Source organism: Lissotriton helveticus, chromosome 2_2, assembly GCF_964261635.1.
Source record: "Lissotriton helveticus chromosome 2_2, aLisHel1.1, whole genome shotgun sequence".
In the NCBI taxonomy this organism is placed as follows: Eukaryota; Metazoa; Chordata; class Amphibia; order Caudata; family Salamandridae; genus Lissotriton; species Lissotriton helveticus.
This window is the reverse complement of record NC_136060.1, coordinates 314,676,955-314,690,056: the sequence shown is the minus strand read 5'-3', so window position 1 is coordinate 314,690,056 and position 13,102 is coordinate 314,676,955.

Genomic DNA, 13,102 nt, shown 5'->3' with positions numbered 1-13,102 from the left:
GGTCCAGATCTTTGTACTGGGGTGAATGTATGATATTGTTCTACATTCTGTCCATCAACTGTGTTTATTGCAATTTTCACCTTGAGTGGGCTGGGTATGCTCAGACGTGAGTCCCAGGCTCTCCACACCACTGGAGTCAAGCTATCCAGGCTGATGAAGGCTGATAGCCAGAAACGGGTCCTTGGATGCTTGATTCCGGTCTGGGAAAGACATGGCTTGGTAGTTCGGGCTGGACTGTTCCCATGAGGCACAGGGTCAGAGCTGATTTGCATATAGCCAGTGTCTAACCCAGGGTGGTGTGGAGTGCAAAAAAACGATGGATTTAGGTCCAGATCTTTGTACTGGGGTGAATGTATGACATTGTTCTACATTCTGTCCATCAACTGTGTTTATTGCAATTTTCACCTTGAGTGGGCTGGGTATGCTCAGACGTGAGTCCCAGGCTCTCCACACCACTGGAGTCAAGCTATCCAGGCTGATGAAGGCTGATAGCCAGAAACGGGTCCTTGGATGCTTGATTCCGGTCTGGGAAAGACATGGCTTGGTAGTTCGGACTGGACTGTTCCCATGAGGCACAGGGTCAGAGCTGATTTGCATATAGCCAGTGTCTAACCCAGGGTGGTGTGGAGTGCAATAAAACGATGGATTTAGGCCCAGATCTTTGTACTGGGGTGAATGTATGACATTGTTCTACATTCTGTCCATCAACTGTGTTTTTTGCAATTTTCACCTTGAGTGGGCTAGGTATGCTCAGACGTGAGTCCCAGGCTCTCCACACCACTGGAGTCAAGCTATCCAGGCTGATGAATGCTGATAGCCAGAAACCGGTCCTTGGATGCTTGATTCCGGTCTGGGAAAGACATGGCTTGGTAGTTCGGACTGGACTGTTCCCATGAGGCACAGGACCAGAGCTGATTTGCATATAGCCAGTGTCTAACCCAGGGTGGTGTGGAGTGCAAAAAAATGATGGATTTAGGCCCAGATCTTTGTACTGGGGTGAATGTATGACATTGTTCTACATTCTGTCCATCAACTGTGTTTTTTGCAATTTTCACCTAGAGTGGGCTGGGTATGCTCAGACGTGAGTCCCAGGCTCTCCACACCACTGGAGTCAAGCTATCCAGGCTGATGAAGGCTGATAGCCAGAAACCGGTCCTTGGATGCTTGATTCCGGTCTGGGAAAGACATGGCTTGGTAGTTCGGACTGGACTGTTCCCATGAGGCACAGGGTCAGAGCTGATTTGCATATAGCCAGTGTCTAACCCAGGGTGGTGTGGAGTGCAAAAAAACGATGGATTTAGGCCCAGATCTTTGTACTGGGGTGAATGTATGACATTGTTCTACATTCTGTCCATCAACTGTGTTTTTTGCAATTTTCACCTCGAGTGGGCTGGGTATGCTCAGACGTGAGTCCCAGGCTCTCCACACCACTGGAGTCAAGCTATCCAGGCTGATGAAGGCTGATAGCCAGAAACCGGTCCTTGGATGCTTGATTCCGGTCTGGGAAAGACATGGCTTGGTAGTTCGGACTGGACTGTTCCCATGAGGCACAGGGTCAGAGCTGATTTGCATATATCCAGTGTCTAACCCAGGGTGGTGTGGAGTGCAAAAAAATGATGGATTTAGGCCCAGATCTTTGTACTGGAGTGAATGTATGACATTGTTCTACATTCTGTCCATCAACTGTGTTTTTTGCAATTTTCACCTCGAGTGGGCTGGGTATGCTCAGACGTGAGTCCCAGGCTCTCCACACCACTGGAGTCAAGCTATCCAGGCTGATGAAGGCTGATAGCCAGAAACCGGTCCTTGGATGCTTGATTCCGATGTGGGAAAGACATGGCTTGGTAGTTCGGACTGGACTGTTCCCATGAGGCACAGGGTCAGAGCTGATTTGCATATAGCCAGTGTCTAACCCAGGGTGGTGTGGAGTGCAAAAAACGATGGATTTAGGCCCAGATCTTTGTACTGGGATGAATGTATGACATTGTTCTACATTCTGTCCATCAACTGTGTTTTTTGCAATTTTCACCTCGAGTTGGCTGGGTATGCTCAGACGTGAGCCTCAGGCTCTCCACACCACTGGAGTCAAGCTATCCAGGCTTATGAAGGCTGATAGCCAGAAACCGGTCCTTGGATGCTTGATTCCGGTCTGGGAAAGACATGGCTTGGTAGTTCGGACTGGACTGTTCCCATGAGGCACAGGGTCAGAGCTGATTTGCATATAGCCAGTGTCTAACCCAGGGTGGTGTGGAGTGCAAAAAAACGATGGATTTAGGCCCAGATCTTTGTACTGGGGTGAATGTATGACATTGTTCTACATTCTGTCCATCAACTGTGTTTTTTGCAATTTTCACCTCGAGTGGGCTGGGTATGCTCAGACGTGAGTCCCAGGCTCTCCACACCACTGGAGTCAAGCTATCCAGGCTGATGAAGGCTGATAGCCAGAAACCGGTCCTTGGATGCTTGATTCCGGTCTGGGAAAGACCTGGCTTGGTAGTTCGGACAGGACTGTTCCCATGAGGCACAGGGTCAGAGCTGATTTGCATATAGCCAGTGTCTAACCCAGGGTGGTGTGGAGTGCAAAAAAACGATGGATTTAGGCACAGATCTTTGTACTGGGGTGAATGTATTACATTGTTCTACATTCTGTCCATCAACTGTGTTTTTTGCAATTTTCACCTCGAGTGGGCTGGGTATGCTCAGACGTGAGTCCCAGGCTCTCCACACCACTGGAGTCAAGCTATCCAGGCTGATGAAGGCTGATAGCCAGAAACCGGTCCTTGGCTGCTTGATTCCGGTCTGGGAAAGACATGGCTTGGTAGTTCGGACTGGACTGTTCCCATGAGGCACAGGGTCAGAGCTGATTTGCATATATCCAGTGTCTAACCCAGGGTGGTGTGGAGTGCAAAAAAACGATGGATTTAGGCCCAGATATTTGTACTGGGGTGAATGTATGACATTGTTCTACATTCTGTCCATCAACTGTGTTTTTTGCAATTTTCACCTCGAGTGGGCTGGGTATGCTCAGACGTGAGTCCCAGGCTCTCCACACCACTGGAGTCAAGCTATCCAGGCTGATGAAGGCTGATGGCCAGAAACCGGTCCTTGGATGCTTGATTCCGGTACGGGAAAGACATGGCTTGGTAGTTCAGACTGGACTGTTCCCATGAGGCACAGGGTCAGAGCTGATTTGCATATAGCCAGTGTCTAACCCAGGGTGGTGTGGAGTGCAAAAAAACGATGGATTTAGGCCCAGATCTTTGTACTGCGGTGAATGTATGACATTGTTCTACATTCTGTCCATCAACTGTGTTTTTTGCAATTTTCACCTCGAGTGGGCTACGTATGCTCAGACGTGAGTCCCAGGCTCTCCACACCACTGGAGTCAAGCTATCCAGACTGATGAAGGCTGATAGCCAGAAACCGGTCCTTGGATGCTTGATTCCGGTCTGGGAAAGACATGGCTTGGTAGTTCGGACTAGACTGTTCCCATGAGGCACAGGGTCAGAGCTGATTTGCATATAGCCAGTGTCTAACCCAGGGTGGTGTGGAGTGCAATAAAACGATGGATTTAGGCCCAGATCTTTGTACTGGGGTGAATGTATGACATTGTTCTACATTCTGTCCTTCAACTGTGTTTTTTGCAATTTTCACCTCGAGTGGGCTGGGTATGCTCAGACGTGAGTCCCAGGCTCCCCACACCACTGGAGTCAAGCTATCCAGGCTGATGAAGGCTGATAGCCAGAAACCGGTCCTTGGATGCTTGATTCCGGTCTGGGAAAGACATGGCTTGGTAGTTCGGACTGGACTGTTCCCATGAGGCACAGGGTCAGAGCTGATTTGCATATAGCCAGTGTCTAACCCAGGGTGGTGTGGAGTGCAAAAAAACGATGGATTTAGGCCCAGATCTTTGTACTGGGGTGAATGTATGACATTGTTCTACATTCTGTCCATCAACTGTGTTTTTTGCAATTTTCACCTCGAGTGGGCTGGGTATGCTCAGACGTGAGTCCCAGGCTCTCCACACCACTGGAGTCAAGCTATCCAGGCTGATGAAGGCTGATAGCCAGAAACCGGTCCTTGGATGCTTGATTCCGGTCTGGGAAAGACAAGGCTTGGTAGTTCGGACTGGACTGTTCCCATGAGGCACAGGGTCAGAGCTGATTTGCATATAGCCAGTGTCTAACCCAGGGTGGTGTGGAGTGCAAAAAAATGATGGATTTAGGCACAGATCTTTGTACTGGGGTGAATGTATGACATTGTTCTACATTCTGTCCATCAACTGTGTTTTTTGCAATTTTCACCTCGAGTGGGCTGGGTATGCTCAGACGTGAGTCCCAGGCTCTCCACACCACTGGAGTCAAGCTATCCAGGCTGATGAAGGCTGATAGCCAGAAACCGGTCCTTGGATGCTTGATTCCGGTCTGGGAAAGACAAGGCTTGGTAGTTCGGACTGGACTGTTCCCATGAGGAACAGGGTCAGAGCTGATTTGCATATAGCCAGTGTCTAACCCAGGGTGGTGTGGAGTGCAAAAAAACGATGGATTTAGGCCCAGATCTTTGTACTGGGGTGAATGTATGACATTGTTCTGCATTCTGTCCATCAACTGTGTTTTTTGCAAATTTCACCTCGAGTGGGCTGGGTATGCTCAGACGTGAGTCCCAGGCTCTCCACACCACTGGAGTCAAGCTATCCAGGCTGATGAAGGCTGATAGCCAGAACCCGGTCCTTGGATGCTTGATTCCGGTCTGGGAAAGACATGGCTTGGTAGTTCGGACTGGACTGTTCCCATGAGGCACAGGGTCAGAGCTGATTTGCATATATCCAGTGTCTAACCCAGGTTGGTGTGGAGTGCAAAAAAACGATGGATTTAGGCCCAGATCTTTGTACTGGGGTGAATGTATGACATTGTTCTACATTCTGTCCATCAACTGTGTTTTTTGCAATTTTCACCTCGAGTGGGCTGGGTATGCTCAGACGTGAGTCCCAGGCTCTCCACACCACTGGAGTCAAGCTATCCAGGCTGATGAAGGCTGATAGCCAGAAACCGGTCCTTGGATGCTTGATTCCGGTCTGGGAAAGACATTGCTTGGTAGTTCGGACTGGACTGTTCCCATGAGGCACAGGGTCAGAGCTGATTTGCATATAGCCAGTGTCTAACCCAGGGTGGTGTGGAGTGCAAAAAAACGATGGATTTAGGCCCAGATCTTTGTACTGGGGTGAATGTATGACATTGTTCTACATTCTGTCCATCAACTGTGTTTTTTGCAATTTTCACCTCGAGTGGGCTGGGTATGCTCAGACGTGAGTCCCAGATTCTCCACACCACTGGAGTCAAGCTATCCAGGCTGATGAAGGCTGATAGCCAGAAACCGGTCCTTGGATGCTTGATTCCGGTCTGGGAAAGACATGGCTTGGTAGTTCGGACTGGACTGTTCCCATGAGGCACAGGGTCAGAGCTGATTTGCATATATCCAGTGTCTAACCCAGGGTGGTGTGGAGTGCAAAAAAATGATGGATTTAGGCCCAGATCTTTGTACTGGAGTGAATGTATGACATTGTTCTACATTCTGTCCATCAACTGTGTTTTTTGCAATTTTCACCTCGAGTGGGCTGGGTATGCTCAGACGTGAGTCCCAGGCTCTCCACACCACTGGAGTCAAGCTATCCAGGCTGATGAAGGCTGATAGCCAGAAACCGGTCCTTGGATGCTTGATTCCGATGTGGGAAAGACATGGCTTGGTAGTTTGGACTGGACTGTTCCCATGAGGCACAGGGTCAGAGCTGATTTGCATATAGCCAGTGTCTAACCCAGGGTGGTGTGGAGTGCAAAAAACGATGGATTTAGGCCCAGATCTTTGTACTGGGATGAATGTATGACATTGTTCTACATTCTGTCCATCAACTGTGTTTTTTGCAATTTTCACCTCGAGTGGGCTGGGTATGCTCAGACGTGAGCCTCAGGCTCTCCACACCACTGGAGTCAAGCTATTCAGGCTGATGAAGGCTGATAGCCAGAAACCGGTCCTTGGATGCTTGATTCCGGTCTGGGAAAGACATGGCTTGGTAGTTCGGACTGGACTGTTCCCATGAGGCACAGGGTCAGAGCTGATTTGCATATAGCCAGTGTCTAACCCAGGGTGGTGTGGAGTGCAAAAAAACGATGGATTTAGGCCCAGATCTTTGTACTGGGGTGAATGTATGACATTGTTCTACATTCTGTCCATCAACTGTGTTTTTTGCAATTTTCACCTCGAGTGGGCTGGGTATGCTCAGACGTGAGTCCCAGGCTCTCCACACCACTGGAGTCAAGCTATCCAGGCTGATGAAGGCTGATAGTCAGAAACCGGTCCTTGGATGCTTGATTCCGGTCTGGGAAAGACATGGCTTGGTAGTTCGGACTGGACTGTTCCCATGAGGCACAGGGTCAGAGCTGATTTGCATATAGCCAGTGTCTAACCCAGGGTGGTGTGGAGTGCAAAAAAACGATGGATTTAGGCCCAGATCTTTGTACTGGGGTGAATGTATGACATTGTTCTACATTCTGTCCATCAACTGTGTTTTTTGCAATTTTCACCTCGAGTGGGCTGGGTATGCTCAGACGTGAGTCCCAGATTCTCCACACCACTGGAGTCAAGCTATCCAGGCTGATGAAGGCTGATAGCCAGAAACCGGTCCTTGGATGCTTGATTCCGGTCTGGGAAAGACATGGCTTGGTAGTTCGGACTGGACTGTTCCCATGAGGCACAGGGTCAGAGCTGATTTGCATATATCCAGTGTCTAACCCAGGGTGGTGTGGAGTGCAAAAAAATGATGGATTTAGGCCCAGATCTTTGTACTGGAGTGAATGTATGACATTGTTCTACATTCTGTCCATCAACTGTGTTTTTTGCAATTTTCACCTCGAGTGGGCTGGGTATGCTCAGACGTGAGTCCCAGGCTCTCCACACCACTGGAGTCAAGCTATCCAGGCTGATGAAGGCTGATAGCCAGAAACCGGTCCTTGGATGCTTGATTCCGATGTGGGAAAGACATGGCTTGGTAGTTTGGACTGGACTGTTCCCATGAGGCACAGGGTCAGAGCTGATTTGCATATAGCCAGTGTCTAACCCAGGGTGGTGTGGAGTGCAAAAAACGATGGATTTAGGCCCAGATCTTTGTACTGGGATGAATGTATGACATTGTTCTACATTCTGTCCATCAACTGTGTTTTTTGCAATTTTCACCTCGAGTGGGCTGGGTATGCTCAGACGTGAGCCTCAGGCTCTCCACACCACTGGAGTCAAGCTATTCAGGCTGATGAAGGCTGATAGCCAGAAACCGGTCCTTGGATGCTTGATTCCGGTCTGGGAAAGACATGGCTTGGTAGTTCGGACTGGACTGTTCCCATGAGGCACAGGGTCAGAGCTGATTTGCATATAGCCAGTGTCTAACCCAGGGTGGTGTGGAGTGCAAAAAAACGATGGATTTAGGCCCAGATCTTTGTACTGGGGTGAATGTATGACATTGTTCTACATTCTGTCCATCAACTGTGTTTTTTGCAATTTTCACCTCGAGTGGGCTGGGTATGCTCAGACGTGAGTCCCAGGCTCTCCACACCACTGGAGTCAAGCTATCCAGGCTGATGAAGGCTGATAGCCAGAAACCGGTCCTTGGATGCTTGATTCCGGTCTGGGAAAGACCTGGCTTGGTAGTTCGGACAGGACTGTTCCCATGAGGCACAGGGTCAGAGCTGATTTGCATATAGCCAGTGTCTAACCCAGGGTGGTGTGGAGTGCAAAAAAACGATGGATTTAGGCACAGTTCTTTGTACTGGGGTGAATGTATTCCATTGTTCTACATTCTGTCCATCAACTGTGTTTTTTGCAATTTTCACCTCGAGTGGGCTGGGTATGCTCAGACGTGAGCCCCAGGCTCTCCACACCACTGGAGTCAAGCTATCCAGGCTGATGAAGGCTGATAGCCAGAAACCGGTCCTTGGCTGCTTGATTCCGGTCTGGGAAAGACATGGCTTGATAGTTCGGACTGGACTGTTCCCATGAGGCACAGGGTCAGAGCTGATTTGCATATATCCAGTGTCTAACCCAGGGTGGTGTGGAGTGCAAAAAAACGATGGATTTAGGCCCAGATATTTGTACTGGGGTGAATGTATGACATTGTTCTACATTCTGTCCATCAACTGTGTTTTTTGCAATTTTCACCTCGAGTGGGCTGGGTATGCTCAGACGTGAGTCCCAGGCTCTCCACACCACTGGAGTCAAGCTATCCAGGCTGATGAAGGCTGATGGCCAGAAACCGGTCCTTGGATGCTTGATTCCGGTACGGGAAAGACATGGCTTGGTAGTTCAGACTGGACTGTTCCCATGAGGCACAGGGTCAGAGCTGATTTGCATATAGCCAGTGTCTAACCCAGGGTGGTGTGGAGTGCAAAAAAACGATGGATTTAGGCCCAGATCTTTGTACTGCGGTGAATGTATGACATTGTTCTACATTCTGTCCATCAACTGTGTTTTTTGCAATTTTCACCTCGAGTGGGCTAGGTATGCTCAGACGTGAGTCCCAGGCTCTCCACACCACTGGAGTCAAGCTATCCAGACTGATGAAGGCTGATAGCCAGAAACCGGTCCTTGGATGCTTGATTCCGGTCTGGGAAAGACATGGCTTGGTAGTTCGGACTAGACTGTTCCCATGAGGCACAGGGTCAGAGCTGATTTGCATATAGCCAGTGTCTAACCCAGGGTGGTGTGGAGTGCAATAAAACGATGGATTTAGGCCCAGATCTTTGTACTGGGGTGAATGTATGACATTGTTCTACATTCTGTCCTTCAACTGTGTTTTTTGCAATTTTCACCTCGAGTGGGCTGGGTATGCTCAGACGTGAGTCCCAGGCTCCCCACACCACTGGAGTCAAGCTATCCAGGCTGATGAAGGCTGATAGCCAGAAACCGGTCCTTGGATGCTTGATTCCGGTCTGGGAAAGACATGGCTTGGTAGTTCGGACTGGACTGTTCCCATGAGGCACAGGGTCAGAGCTGATTTGCATATAGCCAGTGTCTAACCCAGGGTGGTGTGGAGTGCAAAAAAACGATGGATTTAGGCCCAGATCTTTGTACTGGGGTGAATGTATGACATTGTTCTACATTCTGTCCATCAACTGTGTTTTTTGCAATTTTCACCTCGAGTGGGCTGGGTATGCTCAGACGTGAGTCCCAAGCTCTCCACACCACTGTAGTCAAGCTATCCAGGCTGATGAAGGCTGATAGCCAGAAACCGGTCCTTGGATGCTTGATTCCGGTCTGGGAAAGACAAGGCTTGGTAGTTCGGACTGGACTGTTCCCATGAGGCACAGGGTCAGAGCTGATTTGCATATAGCCAGTGTCTAACCCAGGGTGGTGTGGAGTGCAAAAAAATGATGGATTTAGGCACAGATCTTTGTACTGGGGTGAATGTATGACATTGTTCTACATTCTGTCCATCAACTGTGTTTTTTGCAATTTTCACCTCGAGTGGGCTGGGTATGCTCAGACGGGAGTCCCAGGCTCTCCACACCACTGGAGTCAAGCTATCCAGGCTGATGAAGGCTGATAGCCAGAAACCGGTCCTTGGATGCTTGATTCCGGTCTGGGAAAGACAAGGCTTGGTAGTTCGGACTGGACTGTTCCCATGAGGAACAGGGTCAGAGCTGATTTGCATATAGCCAGTGTCTAACCCAGGGTGGTGTGGAGTGCAAAAAAACGATGGATTTAGGCCCAGATCTTTGTACTGGGGTGAATGTATGACATTGTTCTACATTCTGTCCATCAACTGTGTTTTTTGCAAATTTCACCTCGAGTGGGCTGGGTATGCTCAGACGTGAGTCCCAGGCTCTCCACACCACTGGAGTCAAGCTATCCAGGCTGATGAAGGCTGATAGCCAGAACCCGGTCCTTGGATGCTTGATTCCGGTCTGGGAAAGACATGGCTTGGTAGTTCGGACTGGACTGTTCCCATGAGGCACAGGGTCAGAGCTGATTTGCATATATCCAGTGTCTAACCCAGGGTGGTGTGGAGTGCAAAAAAACGATGGATTTAGGCCCAGATCTTTGTACTGGGGTGAATGTATGACATTGTTCTACATTCTGTCCATCAACTGTGTTTTTTGCAATTTTCACCTCGAGTGGGCTGGGTATGCTCAGACGTGAGTCCCAGGCTCTCCACACCACTGGAGTCAAGCTATCCAGGCTGATGAAGGCTGATAGCCAGAAACCGGTCCTTGGATGCTTGATTCCGGTCTGGGAAAGACATGGCTTGGTAGTTCGGACTGGACTGTTCCCATGAGGCACAGGGTCAGAGCTGATTTGCATATAGCCAGTGTCTAACCCAGGGTGGTGTGGAGTGCAAAAAAACGATGGATTTAGGCCCAGATCTTTGTACTGGGGTGAATGTATGACATTGTTCTACATTCTGTCCATCAACTGTGTTTTTTGCAATTTTCACCCCGAGTGGGCTGGGTATGCTCAGACGTGAGTCCCAGGCTCTCCACACCACTGGAGTCAAGCTATCCAGGCTGATGAAGGCTGATAGCCAGAAACCGGTCCTTGGATGCTTGATTCCGGTCTGGGAAAGACATGGCTTGGTAGTTCGGACTGGACTGTTCCCATGAGGCACAGGGTCAGAGCTGATTTGCATATAGCCAGTGTCTAAACCAGGGTAGTGTGGAGTGCAAAAAAACGATGGATTTAGGCCCAGATCTTTGTACTGGGGTGAATGTATGACATTGTTCTACATTCTGTCCATCAACTGTGTTTTTTGCAATTTTCACCTCGAGTGGGCTGGGTATGCTCAGACGTGAGTCCCAGGCTCTCCACACCACTGGAGTCAAGCTATCCAGGCTGATGAAGGCTGGTAGCCAGAAACCGGTCCTTGGATGCATGATTCCGGTCTGGGAAAGACATGGCTTGGTAGTTTGGACTGGACTGTTCCCATGAGGCACAGAGTCAGAGCTGATTTGCATATAGCCAGTGTCTAACCCAGGGTGGTGTGGAGTGCAAAAAAACGATGGATTTAGGGCCAGATGTTTGTACTGGGGTGAATGTATGACATTGTTCTACATTCTGTCCATCAACTCTGTTTTTTGCAATTTTCACCTCGAGTGGGCTGGGTATGCTCAGACGTGAGTCCCAGGCTCTCCACACCACTGGAGTCAAGCTATCCAGGCTGATGAAGGCTGATGGCCAGAAACCGGTCCTTGGATGCTTGATTCCGGTCTGGGAAAGACATGGCTTGGTAGTTCAGACTGGACTGTTCCCATGAGGCACAGGGTCAGAGCTGATTTGCATATAGCCAGTGTCTAACCCAGGGTGGTGTGGAGTGCAAAAAAAACGATGGATTTAGGCCCAGATCTTTGTACTGGGGTGAATGTATGACATTGTTCTACATTCTGTCCATCAACTGTGTTTTTTGCAATTTTCACCTCGAGTGGGCTGGGTATGCTCAGACGTGAGTCCCAGGCTCTCCACACCACTGGAGTCAAGCTATCCAGGCTGATGAAGGCTGATAGCCAGAAACCGGTCCTTGGATGCTTGATTCCGGTCTGGGAAAGACATGACTTGGTAGTTCGGACTGGACTGTTCCCATGAGGCACAGGGTCAGAGCTGATTTGCATATAGCCAGTGTCTAACCCAGGGTGGTGTGGAGTGCAAAAAACGATGGATTTAGGCCCAGATCTTTGTACTGCGGTGAATGTATTACATTGTTCTACATTCTGTCCATCAACTGTGTTTTTTGCAATTTTCACCTCGAGTGGGCTGGGTATGCTCAGACGTGAGTCCCAGGCTCTCCACACCACTGGAGTCAAGCTATCCAGACTGATGAAGGCTGATAGCCAGAAACCGGTCCTTGGATGCTTGATTCCAGTCTGGGAAAGACATGGCTTGGTAGTTCGGACTAGACTGTTCCCACGAGGCACAGGGTCAGAGCTGATTTGCATATAGCCAGTGTCTAACCCAGGGTGGTGTAGAGTGCAAAAAAACGATGGATTTAGGCCCAGATCTTTGTACTGGGGTGAATGTATGACATTGTTCTACATTCTGTCCATCAACTGTGTTTTTTGCAATTTTCACCTCGAGTGGGCTGGGTATGCTCAGACGTGAGTCCCAGGCTCTCCACACCACTGGAGTCAAGCTATCCAGGCTGATGAAGGCTGATAGTCAGAAACCGGTCCTTGGATGCTTGATTCCGGTCTGGAAAAGACATGGCTTGGTAGTTCGGACTGGACTGTTCCCATGAGGCACAGGGTCAGAGCTGATTTGCATATAGCCAGTGTCTAACCCAGGGTGGTGTGGAGTGCAAAAAAACGATGGATTTAGGCCCAGATCTTTGTACTGCGGTGAATGTATTACATTGTTCTACATTCTGTCCATCAACTGTGTTTTTTGCAATTTTCACCTCGAGTGGGCTGGGTATGCTCAGACGTGAGTCCCAGGCTCTCCACACCACTGGAGTCAAGCTATCCAGACTGATGAAGGCTGATAGCCAGAAACCGGTCCTTGAATGCTTGATTCCGGTCTGGGAAAGACATGACTTGGTAGTTCGGACTGGACTGTTCCCATAAGGCACAGGGTCAGAGCTGATTTGCATATAGCCAGTGTCTAACCCAGGGTGGTGTGGAGTGCAAAAAAACGATGGATTTAGGCCCAGATCTTTGTACTGCGGTGAATGTATTACATTGTTCTACATTCTGTCCATCAACTGTGTTTTTTGCAATTTTCACCTCGAGTGGGCTGGGTATGCTCAGACGTGAGTCCCAGGCTCTCCACACCACTGGAGTCAAGCTATCCAGACTGATGAAGGCTGATAGCCAGAAACCGGTCCTTGGATGCTTGATTCCAGTCTGGGAAAGACATGGCTTGGTAGTTCGGACTAGACTGTTCCCATGAGGCACAGGGTCAGAGCTGATTTGCATATAGCCAGTGTCTAACCCAGGGTGGTGTGGAGTGCAAAAAAAGATGGATTTAGGCCCAGGTCTTTTTACAGGGGTGAATGTATGACATTGTTCTACATTCTGTCCATCAACTGTGTTTTTTGCAATTTTCACCTCGAGTGGGCTGGGTATGCTCAGAC